Below are 17,265 nucleotides of genomic sequence, written 5' to 3' on the forward strand. Positions count from 1 at the left end.
TCTCAACTGTCACAGATTAAAATAAAAGCCAGATATATGAGTCAGCAGAAACCCAAAGATAGCAGAGTTCAGAATCTATAAGTGATAAAAAAAAAAAAAAAAAAAAAAAAGGAACTAGTGGTGGTGAACGGCCAACTTTCTGGGACTGAGAGGTGATAAGAGCTCCTTCCCAGAGTTGTCCTGAGTCCTCAGTAGTCTCTGGGGCCTGTGTATGTTATAGTCTCTGTATGTGACAAGTTCTAGGTCCACTGAGGGTCTTGTTTTCCTCGTTTCTATTGGTATCTTCATCCTGACTACCTAACATCATTTCAGACACCTGAGTGTCAAAATGATGCTAACACACTTTCTCCTCCCAAAAGATATGGACTGGGTGGAATTTCAAGAGCTGGGTTTAAGTTCTCAGGCTACTCTGGAGTGACTCATTATAAGCTGTTAGGACTGATATTTGCCTTGTGGTTAAGACATTGTAAGTAATTGTGAAGCCTTTAAATATTTACCTGGCAAGCTCATTATTTGGGATCCTTTGATTGATTATTTTTTTCCTCTGTGATGCTAATAAACTGGTTTCTGAGGACACTCCAAATTATGAAATGGAAGCCAACTTCAAATTAAATATTTGGGTAAGGGGAGGAAAAGGCAATACTTTGCAAGTTTATTTAGACTGTATGATATAATATTTTAGAGGGCTTAGTGTTTCAAAAGCATTATTTTTGTTTAATTCTGTGGCTTTTATTTTAAATGAAAGCATTTACAAACTAGATGTATGATAAAAAATAAAAATTAAAAAGTGAAAAGAGAAAGCATTGCTCTAAATGGGTCTAATTTTGATTTCAAGTATTGTTTGTGATAAAATATTAAAGGTAGTTTTTGATTTGAATTATTTAAATTAGAAATGCCTGTAGATTAATTTCAAAAATTAAAACTCATAATCAGATGTTAATTCTAATTTTTTTTTACTGTCATATAAATGTTAACTTGTGTTTTTATCTCTGAGGTAACATAATGAACCATGAATCCAAGATTTGAAAAACTGTATACTAATGAACTTATAATTCCCTTGCGCATATTTTGAGAGTGCTTTTTTCAAAGAATATTGAAAGTCTAGAGGATCTCTTTAGTGTTTGATTAGCAGCAAAATTAGTGAGCTAGAAACATTATTCATAATACAATAGAGATGTTAGGAGAGTTGGAAACATTCCAGTTGGGTATCTGAGAACAGGGACAACTTAATTGTCTGAGGTTGAGAGAAAAATTATTGATTGCATTTCTCCACTAAAGTATTCTCTTTAAAATTAAACAGAAATTGTTTGTGTCTTTTGCTAAGAAAGCACTCATCCTCTACTACAGAATGCTTAGCAAACGGTAGGTGCTCAATAAGTATATGTATTTTAATCCTTACCGGAGGATATGTTCATTGATTTTAGAGAAAGAGGAAAGGAGACAGAGAGAAAGAGAGAAACATGGATTGGTTGCCTCCTATATGTGCCCTGACTCAGTGGTTGAGCCTCGACCTAGGAACCAGAAGGTCACAGTTTGATTCCTGTTCAGGGCACATGCTGGGTTGCTGGCTCGATCCCCAGTGTGGGGCGTGCAGAAGGCAGCCAATCAATGATTTGCTCTCATCATTTATGTTTTTCTCTCTCTCCCTCTCCCTTCCTCTCTGAAATCAATAAACATATGCTTTTTAAAAAGTAGAAGGTAACTAATACTAATTTTAGTCTGTGATGTTTCAATGAAGCATAAAAAGACATGGAGAAATATGAGAATAAGATCCCCTCTGTGTGTCTTTCCCCCGGGAATGTGTACACATTCATATTAACTCCCATGGGCTTGCAGACCTCCCAACATTGCATTCAGTTCCCCCATGTTCAGGTGAATAATTCCCAGGAATGCAGTGGATCTGAATCATCCCACCATTTCCAAAGCCCATATTCCATAGAACACAGTTTTTCCCAGCTGGCCAGTGGCCAGGCCATGACTACAGTACGCCACACTCAAGCAAATTTGGGAAATGCTAGGATGAGCAATGTTAAGCAGATTCCATTACTTCATTCATTCTCAGAATCTTTTTTATGCAATGTATATAAAATGCCGAGCTGCTTAAAGAATGCTTACTCTCCACCAGGCACTGTTCTAAGTTAGTGTTCAAGGAGGTAGACTCTACATTTTCCCTGTTTACTCACATGGAAACTAAGGAAATGGAGATAAATTAGGCTGCCCAAGTTCACACGCCTGGGAATTAGGGAGCTAGGATTACGACAATTCAGTCCGGAGTCTCTTATTGACCATTCCAATAAAGACAGGAAGCAGAACATATAGGAACCATTAAAGTTTTTATTTTGAGATGAACCTGTTAATATACCATAGAAGTTGTGTTTGATGGAAAGTGGTAATGTGATTAATTAGGCAGATTGTATAATATATATATATACAATACAGGAAATATTTACAAAACTTGATTATTGGGCAACTGAAATTCTGTCAACATAAGTCTGGGCAGAAATTGAACATTCTATATTGTTTGAAAAGAATGCAATGAAATTAAAAATGATTGACTGTCATAGTTATAATTACAGTGGCCGATGCAGGGCCTCAGAATGGCAGTTGTTAAGTGAGATGGGAATTTGTTTCTCTCTCACAAGCAATCCTGTCATAGACCATCAGGGCAGGTAGGGCAGCACCTCGGTGTCAGACCCAAGCACCTTCTTGCTTATTTCACACACATCTCCCTGTCCCTTCCCACTGGGGCCAGGTGAGCCATCCCACCCAGCCCCTCTCTCCCCCTCATGCCTCCATTGCAGGCTCCCAAAAGGAGAAGAAGTTTCCTTTGCAGAGTGAGGGCCCGCCTCCCGCCCTCCCTCCATCACTTTCTCTCAGTCTCCTTGTGGGACTCAGGTACCTGGGAACACCTGGCGGCCAGGGGGAGTAGGAAGCAGTTGTCCTCCTCTCGGTGACCACGAGCTCTGCTAATCCATCCGTCACCATCATGGAAGGGAGAATAGAGGTGGGAGGACAGGCGGGATGGCCGAAGCTTGGGCCACTCTTAGAGGGAAAAGCCTCTTGACTTGGACGAAAGGTGGGACCAGCACTGTAATGACAGACGTTTGACACCGGTGGACGCGGCCAAACCGTCCTCCGAAGACCATGAAATGCTTCCCGACTTTACATTAAACAAGGCAGCATGGAAATAAGCCAATGAATCACTCACTCGAGGAAGCTAGAAATAATTATGTAAGGGGCATATGAAGAGCCTGAAAGCATAAATCAAGAGAACATTGTAGATGAATGATTTGTAAATGAGGAAAAACAGTTGGATGGCAAATCAATGTAAACGCTGTGCCTTCAAAGAGGTCGTGAAAAGAGAAACAGCAGAAAGCACTAGTCAATAAAAAAAGAGAAGCCTTTGGGTGATGTGTGAGAGAGAGAATGTGACCACAGACATGAAGGGAGATTATAACCCTAAGCATATGCCATCGCCTGGCACAGTGGCTAGCAGAGCACCTGACAGTATCGGGACCTTAATTTTCATGAGCCAGTCAGAGAAAGACAGGTATCACATGATCTCACTCATATGTGGAATCTAATGAACAACATAAACTGATGAACAAAGCAGACCTAGAGGCTTGGAAGCATCGAACAGACTAGAACCTCAGAGGGAAGGCAGGGAGAGCGGGCGGATGGAAAGAAAGAACTTGTATGCATAGATGCACAACTCGTGGACACAGACATTAGGGTGCTGAAGGCCTGGGGTTGGGGATGGAGGCAGGCTGGGAGAGGTCAGTGGGGGAAAAAGGTGGACATATGTAAAAGTCTTCAACAATAAAGACTTTAAAAAAATGGCAGTAAAGCTGCAAAGATAAAAATATAGACCCTGGCCCACAGAAAACTCTGTCTATAAAGTAATTAATATATAAACCTGTTTTGACAACATCAATTTAAGATGTCGGAAACATGAGTCAGCAGAAGCAGAGAAGGAAGGAAGTCAGCATTTTTCTAGCACACTCTATGAACCAGGTGCTTAACATACTTCTCATTTTCCTCAGCTTCAGAATCACACCGGGAAGGATGGCTACATCGCAAGGCGGAGGACACTGAGATTCGGGAGGTTGGTCGTTTACTTGTTGTCTGCGAGCTCTTTGTATCACAGCTACCCTTTCTCCCATTTGCTGAAAACAGTGATCAGTCTTTTATTTAAATACAGGAGCATCTCATGTAGGGCTTGGAGAACTCGCATGGAAACATTAAGTGAAGGTTCCTTGTTCATAACTCGGAGCACTTGTCGGTAGATGTTGCACCAACGTTCCCTTTTATTGGCGCACTGATGCAGGCCTGGCAAGAAGTACGCCCCAGGAGGCCCATCCCCTGTCTATCCGGTGGGCATGTATGTGCAGCCGACCAACAGTCCTGGGGAAAGCCACAAAGAGAAGGAGATTTTTAAAATGCCTGTGAGCTCTATGGTTAGACCTCATCTCTCTCGGCTCTATGTCCTCCCACCCGGGAAGGACTCTCCCCGACTCCCCAGGCCAGGGGGTCTGGGGAGCTGCAGCCCCCAGCCCACAGACAGAGAAGAACCACTCTGACCCCACGGCCACGCGCCGTGTCCCACGCGTCCCCCCGATGCACATTAGTGCCGGACGTCCAGCTCTCACTGCCTCTGGCACCCCCGTGGCGAACCTCTACTTCCAGTCTAACTACCATGTCCTCAGAGGCTCCACTGCTTTTCGATTTTAAAAACCAACAAACGAAACCATAAAAGGGCTATCTAGTCTGTCCAGGGAATTTGGTGTGTTTTATCTGATTGTGTTCAGTGGTCAGCCTCTAACTTTGAAACTGCTGGTGAGCATGTAAAATTTTCTTAATGTGAAGTAGGGGTGGGGAATGTCTGGCCCTTGGGCCGAACAAGTCCAACGAAATTATTTGGTCTGGCTCCGCCAAGGTATTAGGGGTGAGTTAATTAAATGTCTGACCAAATAGAGCTAATTTTTAAGTTGATAATGTTGTATGGCCCAAGAATGATGTTACAACTATCCCAACGGCTCTTGGCAGAAAAAAGGTTCCCCACCCCAGACCAGAGGACTATGGGCATTGCTAGATTTCATTTAAGTATTCTTCCTTGGATGACATCTGCTCTCTCTGTAGTGCTATGTACCCCGACACCCAGGCCTGTAAGCCGTAGGGCAGCCGTACACCGAGCTATGGTATAGTGAGCGGTAAGCTGAGCGATAAGCTTAGCTAACGCCCGGAGGGGTGCGGTCTGCTAGGCGCACCTGAATGGGGAGACAGCATGATGACAACCAGCTGATCCCAATGAGACCTTGAGCTTATTCACTTATCACCCCTCGGCCATATTTTCTGCATTTTAAACATCAGGGTAGCCCAACCAGCGTGGCCCAGTGGTTGAGCATTGACCTATGAACCAGGAAGTCATGGTTCTATTCTCGGCCAGGGTACATGCCCAGGTTGTTGGGGGGGGGGGGGGACAGTGCTTGCGGGAGGCACCCGAACAATAATTCTCTCTCATCATTGATGTTTCTATTTCTCCCTCTCCCTTCCTCTCTGAAATCAATAAAAATATATTTAAAAATGTAAGGATCATGCTCATCGGGAATTGTTTCCCAGAGGCAGGGCGGGGCAGAATCCCTCTTCGTTGCCTTCTCAGGTGTCTGTTATCTCCCCAGCTCTACAAGGTGAGGGCAGCAGCTCCCGGGCATCTCAAGAGGCTGTTCAGAGGCCGGATGGGAAGGCTTCTCTAGGTCGGTCGGTCGGAAGATACCGTCTTGCGTCTGGCCCCACCTGCATCACAGCCCCTGGAAGCAGCGGGGTAGAAGGCTGGTCAGGTAGGCAAGTGACAGTATGTGTCACATTGAGGATGGGATGGGGGTGTCGGCAGCAGCCTTGACGAGGTTCATCAATCAATCAATATTGACTGTACATCACCCAGTACAGAAAACCATGCTGTGAATATTCGGGGGGAAAGAAAAAAAAAGATGGCAGTGTCACTAAGAAGAAAAACAAATGATAACTTTGCATGTGAAAAGCCAACATGCTAGTGGGGGCATAGACTTGAAAGAAATAAGATAAACATACAGAACGATGAAATAGTGGTCCATGATTTATGGACAAACAGATGTCCTTGTCTGTACACGTCTCCCTCTTTCCCCCTCAAGGGAAATTCACTCATGTTATTTTTAACATTAGCATACCACATGATTGGGGAAGTTGCTTTTTGTGGTTGGAACCTAGGCCCTAATATTTTACAATTAGATGAGGGAACCCTTAAAAAAATTACACAGTTTGCCATTCACAGGGAAAATGATAAAAGCAACGTAAGCTCTTGGCCTGTACAGATATTATTGTTCTCAGGGCGTTAGACCCGTCAACAAATGATAAGCATCAAAACACTTGTGGAAGTACAGTCAGACCTGGTTTTTCGCACATCCCTCATCGCCAACAGTTCGGCTCTTAACCAAGTTGTTCACAGAAATGGGTGACCTGACACATTTTCACACTGAAACCTTGGCCTCAACGTGAGAAAGAGCATTTCTCAGGCAACAAACAAAGGAGAGAGCGCTTTTGTTGCTGGTGAAACCCAATAGTGGCACAATTTTAAAACACGAACAATAAAGAGACCATTAAGAGTGCTAATGTTGCTAAAGGGGTGAAAGCGCTCACAAAACAACCACCTCAAGCGATTGAATAGGTAGGAAAGCTGTTGTTGATTGGATAAATGCAAAGCAGTTAGCAGGTGATAGCATTTTGGAGGCAGTGATAGATGAGGAATTTGTAGGGGGTGGTTCCATAATTTAAGGAAAGGAGTGTTTCTACATTAAACAAGACCTTAGACATGTACTGTAAATAAGAAAGGTTAAAACGGAATCATTTGGGGGCCTGGAATGCATTAATTCCATTTACATTATGTATTTCTAATGGGACAAAATGATTTGATTTTTGAACCCATTGCTTCTGGAACAGCCTCCCGGAACAAATTAAGTGCGAGAAATGAGGTTCCACTCTATATCCCCTGTCACCTCAAACCCTTCCCAGAAGCTATAAACACCTTCGTGCACGCGTATAAGTTTTGAAAGTATCGGTGCTTTGTGTAGACTGTGGATTGAATTGAGATGGTCATCCAGAGGGAAACTAGTAAATATTTAATGGATTTGTGACCATTAGGCCTATTATCTTTAACTTGTTTCCATTATAGATAAAAGGAATATTGATTTAAAAAAGAAAAAATAGGTTCTCAGTGGTGTTTTCTGCTGAAGACGCCATGTTTTCTAAAGGCTCTGAGCTTATCAGCATTTGAGAGCTAATAGTAGCCTTGCCAGTCGTTTGGTCCCGCCCCCTAATGTGACTAAGGAGACCCAGGTGGAGCCCAGGTGAAGCGCCCTTGGCTCTGCCCTGCTGTCCTGTTCACCAGCTCTTCCCATGGCTCCTCTAAGGTACGCGTGTCCTTTATGTTTTCCCTTCACGCTTGGAATACACAGAGTCCTGAAGTGTAAAGCAGGCAAATAACATATTTTACTTCCAGTTAGAACAATTCTGTCAGAATGTAGGTGGACTATGGAGAGGCAGACTATGTTTTAAGTTCATTGAGCATTTTCCCCGGCCTTATTGAGGGATAATTGGCGAGTGGAAATTGGATCTGTGTAAGGCGTACAATGTGATGGTTTGATATACAGTTGTCCCTTCGTGTCTGGGGGACAGGTTCCAGGACCCACTCCCCCATGGGTACCAGCATCAAGGATGCTCAAGTGCCCTTAATAAAATGGTATTGCATCGGCATCCAGCCTGTATTTGTATAGACTCGCAGTGGTTCTCAACCTTCTGGCCCTTTAAATATACAGTTCCTCATGTTGTGACCCAACCATAAAATTATTTTTGTTGCTACTTCATAACTGTAATGTTGCTACTGTTATGAATCGTAATGTAAATATCTGATATGCAGAGTGGTCTTAGGCGACCCCTGTGAAAGGGTTGTTCGACCGCCAAAGGGGTCGCGACCCACAGGTAGAGAACTGCTGGTATAGAGGCTACAGCGGTGCGCCCGCACATTCCTTTATTTGCGAGGATTCAACATGGGGCGAGTGCATGGCAAATGTGAGTTTTGTCTTTTGGAACTTTCTGGGATTTTTTTTCAAATATTTTTTATCTGTGCTTGATTAAATCTGTGGATGCAAAACCCTCGGATATGGAGGACAGATTGTACTTACATGGTACATTGTGAAATGATCTCCACAATCAAGATAATTAGCACGTCCATCACCTCACATAGTCACTGTTACGGGTTTTGGCGGTGGTGATGGTTTCTGTTTGTGTTTTTGTAATGAGAACATTGAAGATCTACTCTCTTCGCAAATTTCATGTACTCAATACAGTGTTATTACCCATACTCACCATTCAACTAGAACTTATTCAACTTATATCATAAGGTTTGTACCCCTGACCAACGTCCCCCCATTTTCCTCATCACCCAGGGTCTGATGACCCTGATGCTACTCTCTGTTTCTAGGAGTTTGCTGTTCTTAGATTCCACGTTTCAGTTGTGCTTTTATTTGCTCAAATTCTGAGATGGTTACTTATCTGCTAGCTGGGAAATCTAAACACCAGCTTCACCATCCTCTGTGGTATCCAAAAGAATAGTTAATAACATAGAAGAATGACCACGGTCATTATAAAGAATACAGAGCAGAAAATCAGAGTGGTTCCAACTGCCTTCCCCAAGTTATGGATCGTCCTTGCAGTGCACTTGTTCTGAACAAGGGGTTTTTATCTCTAATCCTCCAGGGCCATGACCCAACGTTATCTTCTGAATACACCTCCCTCTGTTGGGTCTCTATTGCTTGAGTCGTGATCTGTTTGACATAAGCACACCCTTTAGGCAATTTCAGCCCATTCGCATTACTGTTCATGTCCATTTTCTATGTAAGATCAACCAGCTATTTTTCCATTCAGAGATTCATTCTATAAATCCTGGTTAAGCACTTGGGCGTATTCCTGGCCTCCTAATAAGCTTGGGGATGCTTTGGTGAGCAAGAAAGAGACGGTTTCTTTCCTTTCAGAGCATTTAGTCGTCAGGGAAGACATGCCTTTAGATGACCTAAATCATGTTGATCTGGGAACTGGAGGATCGTGAAGGCACGGCCGGGACCCTTGATATAACTTCCAAACAGGTTACTTTTCAACTGGACACCGAACGCCCAGTAGGAAGTTTACAGGCAAAAATGGGCCAATGCCATGTTTGCTGTCGTATTTGGTAATTCTTCCTTAGGTTTTCACAGGATTGTTCACAGAAGGGCATTTTAAAATCCAGAAGACTTCCTTCTGGAAACCTTGATTTAACGCTCTTTCTCCAGATTTCTGTACTTCCTGGGGGTGAGTCTTAATCTCTGAATTTAATTTCCTCTATGGATGTGGATTCTCAAAGGATCTGACTCCCTTTCAGAACCACGCGGGGTCTGTACTTACATGTGGAGCTGACTGCTGTGCACACTAGTCTGCTAAAACACAGCCCCTGGGAGGGTATGTGTATGTGGCGGGGGGGCCGGGGGAAGCAAGAACTCACATTTGCACGTCTAGTGAGTTCCCTTCACACACACCGCAGTTTGAGACCTATTGGATGCTGTCATTCAGTGTATATTCAGTTTTCTTCTCGTTGCCTCACAAAGGGGTATATGAGTCTTTCCAAGGAGAAACTATCCCACGCAGCCCACATGCCAAAAACTCACCTTGCTTTCTCCCCATTAGATTACCTAAGGCACTGTGTTGTAGGTAAGCATTTCTTGGGACTAAGGTGACACATGCCTAGGGCAATCCCAGTTATTGGGGCACTGTTTGCTCAGTAGAGGGAGGCATTAGGGAAGGTCACTTTTCAAAATCCCTGCTTAGCCTACCTGAAGTTGCATATTTTTATCGAGGGAAACAAAATCAGTTACTGTAGTGCCTCGCCTCTGGCCAATTTAGAAGATCGGGGCAAAGTTTTATCCAAGTTCCCTAGAGTTCCTGACCCAAGATCCGATGTTCTACCCGCTGAGTCATTTTAGGGGCAATGCAGATTGCATACAAGGATCGTGTTGTTTGGGATGAGAGCAGCCTGCTGCATGAGAGACATCCAATACCATTCAGTGGCTTAAGGAAGATCGGAGCTTGGGTCTCTCTGCGGGTAAAAGTCTAAGATGAATGGCCCCCAGTGAGGGTGGGCTCGGCTCCACGTGGTTTGTAGGCGACGAAGGTTCCTTTCGCTGTGTGCTCTTCCTTCTCTAGGCTGTTCTCCCTGTCTGCATGCTAACTCAGGCGCAGTGGTGTTTGGTAGTGCCCGTGGGCCAAGCCGGAGTACCACACGCTTTTGAAAATAAAGTTTTCATGGTGCATTTGAATAAAACTTTATTTTCAAAAGCCTGTGGTGCTCCGGCTTTGGCCCATGGGCTGCAGATCAGCTGACCATTGGCTAAAACAACTATTCTGTTTGTGCTTATGATTTTGTGGGAGGTTAAGTTGGTTATCCCGTTAGCAAACAGTTCAGCAGAGGCTGAATCATCTGGAATGGCCTCTCTCGAGTGCCTGGTGTTTGGAAGACTGGTTGGTCCGGGGGGACTGGCCGGTATGGCTCATCTCCACCCCACGTGGTCTCCAGGGGACCAGCTCAAGCTTCCTCCCGTGCCGGTCTCAGGGCAGCAAAGGCAGCCAGCCTCGTGTGCCAGTGCTTGTCAAACCTCTGCCTTTGTCATGTTGGCTGGTGTCCTGTTGGCCAAAGCAAGCCTCCTGGCCAAACCCGAGTGAAGGGGGAGAGGACAGCAGGGCCCCGCTGCAGAGGTGAGTGCGTGTGGGACAGGAGGAGTGATTCTAGTCATCGTAAACTAGCCACCGTGACCACGTCTTTGAAGTAATAAAGGACATTCCAATTCAAATTCAGCAGCTTCTTTTCTTCCTGCAAAGTCTTGTACAAGCTGTCTAACAGTGAAACGGTCCTTTACTGTGGCAGCAGTAGTGGCGCGTGTGTATAGACCTCACTTCACTAGTAAAATAGCATAAGGAATTCTATTCCAAGGGGAGAGACATGAAACCAGGGTCTTAAGAATAAACAACCCACGTTGAAGACGACTGAGAGGAGAGAGTTGTTCACCAGGCAACTAAGCCGAGGTATCTCTAGACAGTGCAGTCTTTCCCTCAATTACCATTTCCTGCAGTGCCTACCCTTGAAGTTTCAGGAAATACAGACTCCAGCCATCTTGACAGACAACAGACAGAGTGGCCTCTGGCAGCCAGTTTTCTGTCCAAGCTTTCCAAACGGTGGGATGTGTCGCTAGTGTCCGTCCTTGCGTTGACTTATCCAGAAGTGTTGATGATCTGAAGCCCTGGATTTAACCTAATTTAAGGGTGGTGGGTTAAGACCCCTTGAGCTTCTATATATGAGTCACTGGAGGAAATGGGTTTTGTAAGCTTACCATGTAAAAGAAATTTACCAGATAAGTATTAGTAATCATTTATCTTCTTTACAAAAAAAAAAAATGATAACATGCAGGAGATACCATTTCATCTGTAATGCCAGTCACATTGTTTTTGCAAACCCTCCTCTCCTGGGAGTGTTGATGGACTAGTTGAGATGCTTCCTAGCACATTAGGAAAGCACACTGGCTCCATGTTCTGTGGAATAAACTGGATTAAACTCCTAGAGTGCAGCCATCATTGAGGATGCCTAGGTGCTGGCTACAAGTGAAATCCATCATCCATTGAAAAGGTCTCCAGAATCCTACGAGGACCTGTCCTCTCTCTCTCTCTCTCTTTTTTTTTCCAGATGAAAAAACAACAATTAAAGCTCAGAAAGGTTAGGGAACTTGCCCAAGGTCTAGTGGTGGGCTGGTAAGCTGACTGACAAAGGGGAAATGAAACCCGAAGTTAGAGTGTTTACCAATGTGTGTGTGTGTAAATAACCACAACTTGGCTGATGTCACACACCCAGTGTGATGTCAGGGAAGGGGGTGTTGGGAAGAGATGCACTTTATCAGCTACCGTGAGCCAGTGGGCGGTGTCTGAGGCTTGCCACTGCCAAGATCACACACATAACAGGAAGTTGGAGAGCCAGGAGTTGAGCTTCCGACTCTCTACACAGTCCATCTGCTAAGTTAATAATGCTTTCCGCCATCATAAATTAGTCACCTGAGAGATCACCATAATCACCATCAGTGATATTTTTAATCCCAGAAACTATAGATGCTTCTTTTTTTAAAATATATTTTTATTTATTTCAAAGAGGAAGGGAGAGGGAGGTAGAGACAGAAACATCAATGATGAGAGAGAATCATTGATGGGACGCCCCCCACTGGGAATCGAGCCTGCAACCCAGGCATATGGAACCCGGGACCCTTAGGTCCACAGGCTGATGCTCTATCCATTGAGCAAAACTGGTTAGGGCCATAAATGCTTCTTTATTTTGCTTTAGAAACTAATACAGAAGGTACTCTCTTGGAATTCTGCAACCACCTCATGTTAGAGGCCAAGAACACCTTTATTCTTCCCTTTACTAGAGTCTTCCCTCTCCGTGTTTACCTGGATGAGTTTTTTGCTCATGCTGCTTCCTATCCATATTCCATTGCCGCCTGTCACAAATCTGTATAGTGGCCCCCAACACATTTATTGCTGTTGCCTATTGTTTGCTGCTTCCCCCACCGCCTTTTCATCCAGGTTTTCTTTCCTTACCTTATAGCATCCCTTTTCACACTTCTGCTCTTTAGTTCTTCCACACGCTGGCATTTCTTGTTTGAACAAGTAGGTAGATGGGTAGAAGTCTAATTATTAAAACAAGGTGGGTTCACATTTTAAGAATTATATAACTACTCCGCACCAGAGGATTCTCATCTGCAAACGGGGATAATGATAGTACTTACCTTGTATTGTATGCGTGGCTGATCAATTACACAAGACAAAGAGCAATTATGGGAGAAATAAATACCGAGGGTCTGAGATGGGAGTAAGGGTGATGCCTGGAGAACACGTGAAATCCAACATTATTTTATGCTGATGAGACCATCACTTGATGTCTGATTGGGAAAATAGAACTTTTGTAAGTGACAGCATTTTCCACAACATGAGAGAAAATTGTACTTGGGTACTTTCTGCACCTAACAGATTTCATACTAAGTATTTTCACCCTTTGCTAAAATAAATAAGACGCTTAAAATACCGTTACCATAGGTGGGAAGAATGACAAATGAGAAAAATCTGTTTTCCTAAAGAATCTTATGTCCTGAGCTTTAAAAAAATAAAGCCATTTTGCACATTGGTATGAATTTATTTCTGATTAGTAAGAGGGGAATTTTGGAAGCGTACCTGTGAGGAGGACCCGGTGCATGTTAGTACAAGCCAGAGCAAAGGAGTTTTCAAACTCATTAGAATTCCCATAATTTTATTAAACAGCTGAATTGAAGGGAGTGGATGCCCAGCAACATTTTTCATGTATATGTACTTCTATAGAAAAGTAACAAAACAAAACAAAAACACTTTAAGTTAATTCTTCTCTTTTACAAAATGAGCCCCATTGTATATTTTCTTTCCGTATAAAGATAGACTGTAGACTGCAAAGGAGTTAACTTAAAATGACAGTTCTCACCATTGATAAGTAAAACAAAAATCTTACCTCCTGTTTGATGGGTTATTCCTGTGGCTCCATGGCAACACTCGGCGCCGTCTTGATTTTCTGTTGAAATTATTATTTTTATTATTCAGCACATCCTAGAGTTTTGAAGAGTTGCACAGAATGGGAACTTGGGAGGGGGGTGCTAATGCATTTTCAAGTGTATCAAAGCAAATGAAAATAAATAGATAGTAAACACAGCTGCTCTAGCCTGTTTGGCTCAGTGGATAGGGCATCAGCCTGTAGACGCAAGAGTCCGGGGTTTGATTCCGGTCAAGGGCACATACCTCGGGTGCAGGCTCCTCCCTGGCCTGGGCCCTGGTCGGGGCATGTGCGGGTGAGGATTACCAAAAAAAGTGTAAAAAGAAACACATCGATGTTTCTCTCTCTCTTTCACGCTATCTGAAAATCAATTGAAAAATATCCTCGGGTGAGGATTACCAAAAAAAGAAAAAGAAAACAGAGCTAATTGAGAAGACTGAGGTTCCATTGGAATACAGCCGCCAGTGTGAACAGCAACGAACTCTGAGTCAGGAATAGAGCCATGAGTGAATGCGATTTTACATGGTTAATTATAAGTAACCACAAACATAATTTGTAAATCGAGTACCAGACAGGAAGGTGGAACGCTGCTGTCACGTATAGAAAGCCATGTTTCTAGTGACCAAGAGGAGACGCTCTGGGGCTGTAATAATGTCAGCGACTAGAAGGAAATTCTGGGGAGAAAAATTATTGATTTTCACCCATAGTCTCCTAACAACTGGAACGTACTGACGATGGCATAAATACAGCTTCTGTGTAAAGAAAAAAAATCTATGCAACATAATACCTTGCTCTTTCCGAGGTCAAAGGGTTCCCTTTGCTCTTCCAATGGCGGTCCTTGTGCAGTTTCACCTGGAGCCGACAGAGGGAGCAGCCAGGCCATGACACTCAGACCCGAGTTCCTGGGCAGGGAAAGAACTTGCCTTCTTCCTCTCCAGGGACTTGCATGTCGTTTCTCTTCAGATGCTGGTGCTACCATAAGGTGTGAGCTTCACATATGCAACATGGTCACTGACAGCATTCACTTTATTGAGAGCAAATATGGGTGAGGGGTTCGTTCTTTCGCATAAAACTTCGGACGGTCCTAAGTCTCATACTGTTCATCATTCTGGGCTAGATTATTGTCGACCAGTAAAACGACTTTTAAACGTTTATGATCATTTACTTGCTCTGTAAAAACAAGGATCACGGATGAAGCGTAAACCCAAACATACCCTGGTTTCAACAGATTGTAGAGCAGAAGTGGTGAGAAGGCGAAGTACATACGTAATAAAGTAATGTACAGAGGAGTGGGGATTCGTCACCGAGTGCGAACGAAAGCTCTAATAACGACGGGGGTGCAAACACAACATCCAGGGAAAAGACAAGGCACGCACTCTGGCATTTCTTCCTCTCCACGTTCTCATCATCTTTCTGGGCCTCATTTTATGTTTAGGTTATGAAATCCATCCTAATGAATAAACACGAGTGCTGCCCACGTGAACTAGCAACGTAAATGTCGATTTTACAGGCCCTTCCTATCATCACTCTTTTGTCAAGATGTTGTATTTAATAGTTTCGGTTTTTTCAAAAAATAGTAGACTACTATCACTCCTCAAAGCTTTACGTATGTAAGCAGCCGTTTCATTATTGAACCTTGCTTTGTATTTTTATAGGAACCCTCATTTCTAGAGAACCGTGGAGAAGGTTTACATTGACCGTTTTGGGGGAATATGTGGTTTGTATGAGCAATATAAATAAGTACATTAATTGCCTTATTATACTTGTGTCAGACAGATGGGTCCCCAGGCACAGAGCCTAACCCCCACATTTTGCCAGGCCTGACCTGTCGTCTCTGCCGGAGCATCGCTGTGCTGGTCACCGTGGTTGCCCTAATCTCCAGCTTTAGAAAGCAGGCTGTTGGGACCCTCCTGAGAACTGGGGCTACCCGTCACCCGATACAACAACATAAACCACTGCACAGATCCATCCAACAGCCCTTCCCTCCTGTGACTCAAAGGCACACCTCTTAGTTCTGTGTCCTCCGGGCTCAGGAAGAGTCCCTGGGGCTCACTGTAATCTAAGCCCCCGTGTCGTCAGCCTCTGACATGGCCGCGGAATGCAGCTCCAATGTAAGCGTGCCCAGAACCTTGGGCGATGGTAGCAAATCCTTCGCTGAGGAGACCTAATTCCAGGGACTGTCATCTTAACATTTAGAATGTACTGGGGAGTCATCAAGGAATGTTTACGCTGAAAGATACATCTTTATTGCAAAGCAAGGCTGCTGTTTTAGTCTAGTTGAGGGTTAAACAATCATGAACACTTGATTTATAAAACAGCCCACAAGTGTCAGGGCAATAAAACGTGTTTTGACGATCACTGTGCCCTTCATCTCACACCCCCACCTTGGATTTCTGGCTGGTTCCGGAAGCCTCTAGCACATGCTTCGGGTCTGGTTTAGTACAAACTGCAAGCACAGGTGTGGTCCGTCAGACCGTGGAGCTCTGAAACGGGTAGTCAGACCGAGGGCAGGGGAGGTATGTAGGCTTTGCTAGGTGAGGCAATTTGGTATCACTTCAAGGGATTCCCTCCTTAAGCAGAATCAGACTAGACTTAACTGGAAAATGTAATCAACCATTTTCAAAGAAGTAGAAGAGTAGATAGTAGGTCGTAGGAGAGAGGTGTTTGGTAGCAAGCAGTCCCACCAGACCCACCTAATTCGACTTCCCATCTCATCCCAGACCGAGAGCCCAACTGACATTGAGGGTGCTAACGTCTTCCAACTATGGCATCAATTGTTTCTGACACAAGCTTATTTGGTATAATGGGGAAAGCCTTCAGCTCTATCTCAGATAAGCTAAGTTTCTTGAATAATTCAGAGACCCATTTATGCCAGCTAGAGTATATTTACACACTGCAAGAAATAATGGGATCTATATCTTAGGACATTCAAAGAGAAGGCAGTTTCAAGCCTGGGGCTAAGGGATATGGGACTCGGAAGGTAATTCTAGAGTTACGCAGTTTTTTATGTCGCAGCCCAAGCAGCGGTTGGACCTTTAATGATCCATCTTCCACTTTTGTCCCTGCCCAGCCCAGCGTTTACAGCTCACCCAGAGTTGCAGCTCGCTCAGAATGGAAGCATGAACAGAACCTCAGGAGGTCTTAGAAAACCCTTTCTTCACTTTGTAGATCTAATTCCAGGGACCAAAAACAAACACACACACACAAAGACCCTGATGGGCCCAGCTCATCATTTCAAGTCTGGCCATAGATGGGCCAGCCTAACCTTCGGTTCCAGTGCCATCAGGTGTAAATTGTGGCAGGAGATCACCTGAGGGTAGACACGGCCACTTAGGCGGCACATGCTGCATGAGCAGGAGGATCTCAGAAGGGATACGTCATGCTTGACTCAGCCCATCCTCAACATGGGGTCCAGGGACTGGAGCTGGTCCTTTTGATGCTTGTTACCCTTCAAACCGGCAAGCCCATGGAGGAGAACCATTTCAGAAACTCTTGAGCCGTTTGTGCAAGTCCTTCCATGGCAGCCCCATCTAATAATTAACATTTGGATTTGTTTCTTGCATATATTTTTGTTCATTTTTCTGGCAGTTCAT

General features: G+C 44.1%; 2 long non-coding RNA genes across 4 annotated transcripts; one reads left to right on the forward strand and one right to left on the reverse strand.

The window, feature by feature from the left end:
• Window positions 1-4,038: 4,038 nt before the first annotated feature.
• On the forward strand, window positions 4,039-6,069 carry LOC107182952. Its single transcript, XR_001513711.1, has 2 exons — window positions 4,039-4,105; window positions 5,660-6,069. It is a non-coding gene; the product is annotated as an uncharacterized LOC107182952 (long non-coding RNA).
• LOC102752265 lies at window positions 4,099-15,912 on the reverse strand. 3 transcript variants are annotated; one of them, XR_001513710.1, is made up of 5 exons: window positions 14,460-15,912; window positions 13,634-13,693; window positions 13,327-13,464; window positions 12,697-13,037; window positions 4,099-4,404 (listed from the first exon to the last, which is right to left on the reverse strand). It is a non-coding gene; the product is annotated as an uncharacterized LOC102752265 (long non-coding RNA). The 3 variants fall into 3 exon arrangements; XR_435627.2 differs by lacking the exon at window positions 14,460-15,912 and having other exon boundaries at window positions 13,634-13,854; XR_001513709.1 differs by lacking the exons at window positions 4,099-4,404; window positions 14,460-15,912 and adding an exon at window positions 5,880-5,955 and having other exon boundaries at window positions 13,634-13,854.
• Between the last annotated feature and the right edge of the window lie 1,353 nt (window positions 15,913-17,265).

This window comes from Myotis davidii, unplaced genomic scaffold (assembly GCF_000327345.1).
Source record: "Myotis davidii unplaced genomic scaffold, ASM32734v1 scaffold217, whole genome shotgun sequence".
Lineage (NCBI taxonomy): Eukaryota > Metazoa > Chordata > Mammalia > Chiroptera > Vespertilionidae > Myotis > Myotis davidii.